Source organism: Penaeus vannamei, chromosome 3 (assembly GCF_042767895.1).
Source record: "Penaeus vannamei isolate JL-2024 chromosome 3, ASM4276789v1, whole genome shotgun sequence".
Classification (NCBI taxonomy): Eukaryota; Metazoa; Arthropoda; class Malacostraca; order Decapoda; family Penaeidae; genus Penaeus; species Penaeus vannamei.
The window spans coordinates 53126495-53128994 of NC_091551.1; positions in this window are offsets into that span (position 1 = coordinate 53126495).

The window sequence follows — 2500 nt, forward strand, 5'->3', positions numbered from 1 at the left end:
GGCAAAAATAAGGGGATTGCTCCTTGGGTCACAGGAGGAGCCAGACGTTGGTGAGGAACCCCGGAATGGGCTTTCTCAAGAGCTAAGTGGTCGTGAAAATTATCGGTTAAGGTATCAGGAGACATTCGAGATATTTTTAGTAAAGCAAAGTGATTTGATAAGACCGGTGCCTCTCATTATTTTAATGTGTCCTTGCATTTACGTGTTTTATTTCTGTTTCTTGTTTTACCAGTGCTTGTGTTTTACGTTTGTGTTTTAGTGTTTTAGTGTTTTACGTTTGTGTTTGTGTTCTTTACGTTTGTTTTCGTTCATGTTTAGTGTTTTATGTCAGTGTTCTAGTTTTACCTTAGTGTTTTATATTCAAGTTCGTCTGCTTTGATGTTCAAATCCGTTTGTTTTATTTCTTAATGTTCTTATGTTTTTAAGTTTTAATAAATCAATAATATTTTAAGATTGTTTAGAGACCCCTCGCAGTACTGTAGTCAATGAGTAAGACAAGGACTGTAAAAGGAAGAAATGATTAGACCAGTATCATTATGCGCATAAGCATCGCGGGACCAATCTGCGTCCGGGAGATCTTGCCCCGCACGTCTCCTCTCGGCTTAAGGACACGTCTACCGTACTCTCGCACACTACATGTACACACCTTTCTCTCTCTCTCACACACACACACACACATACACTCCCTATCTTTCCGTTCCTTACACTCTTCCTTTACACTATCACCTCACAACCATTACACTAACGTTCCCATACGTATTAAATGGGTGGTGGCAGTGAGCTGTTTTCCTATCTTGCGAGTCTTTTCTTTCTTATACGGTCGCTACAGGGAGAGAGAAAGGAAGGGGGGGGGGGAGTTGTGTGTGTGTATATATATATATATATATATATATATATATATATATATATATATATATTTATATATATATACATATATGTATGTATATTTGTGTATATATATACATATATATATATATATATATATATATATATATATATATATATATATATATATATATATAAATGGTTTAATTATATTTTATAGTGCCTCGAAACTACCCCAAATCATCTTCATATTAATTTTACCCTAAAAATCTGAAAGAAATTTTATGACCGTACAAAAAATTATATTGATAATGATAGTAACAATAGTAATAGAAATGCCATGCATGAAATAAACTAAAATACAAGTACACGACTGCCGATTGAAATGCCTTTTCAAGTGTGGGTTTTATTAGTTAGTCTACTCCCCCCCCCCTCCTCCTCCTCCTCCTCCTCTTTTCTCTCTCTCTCTCTCTCCTAGGATGCCTCAGGATAATTGTGGTGCCTTCGAAGGGTCACGACTCTTGGCTGAGGAGAACCGTGCAGTATGACCTGAGGTAAGAGAGAGAGAGAGAAGAGAGAGAGAGGGGGGGGGAGGGAGTAAGACTCATGCAAATACAGGTCGAAAGCCCCCTCTTACCCTTCTAAATGCCCCCATTTCCCTGCGTGACAAAGGTCTTCCTGTCTTTTTGTGTGAAATGTCTATTATCTTCGAGCCAAGGCAAATACCTAGCGAGTGAACCCCTTTCGACTCTCAACACCTCGTATCCATTTCTCTCCATGTACACTTACCTGAAGTTGTTGTTCATTATATCACCTGAAATTCATTCTAATTCTTCTGATTTGATTGTATGAAAGAAAAGCATGCATTTCTGTATATAGAAAGCATTTTTTATCTGAATCCCTCGCTGGCTAGATCAGCTCTTTATTTCATACATGGAGTTGGAAACGTTTTGTCTCATTGCGTTATAACGACAAATATTTTAGTATAGTATCCGCCCAAAAATAAAATGTCGAATTACGGTTTTCTTTCATAATTCGTACACCGGCAAGAACGGTGAATGGTAAGCTTTTTAAAAATGTCATCCTTTATCAGTAAGTTTTGTAACTTCCCAATTGCATAACATAAAGTTTCATCGATTTTATTCCTCACAGTTACTATTCTCCATAATAAATCATTATTTTTCATCTTAAAAACGTCAACTGTGAATGCAATGCAGGGTATGATGAACAGATATGATGTGGCAGATAAATGAAGTTTACAGGTTCAGTGTCGCATTTCCTTGTTATACATTTCTATAAAGAGATGGGGTGCAGATATTGCTGAATGTTGCAATCGGGGTTGCAATATTAGTTTGGTAATGTATTTATTGTATATTGTTTTAGGCATGCAATAAACAAGAATATAACGCAATGCAATAAACAAGAATATAATGATAATAGTAATAAAGATAATGATAATAATAATGATAATAATAATAACAATAAATAAGCATCTGATCCTACGCACTGTAACTGTAGTCTAATAGTTCTTCGTTTATGATAGTTTATTTTCCAATTTTTAAAAGTTTATATCTCTTCTCTTTATCATCTGATGTTTACTGAACGGCTTAAATGCTGCTACGGAAAAGCGGGCAGCCCTGCTTATATATAAACACACTTCATATGGGTGGATTAG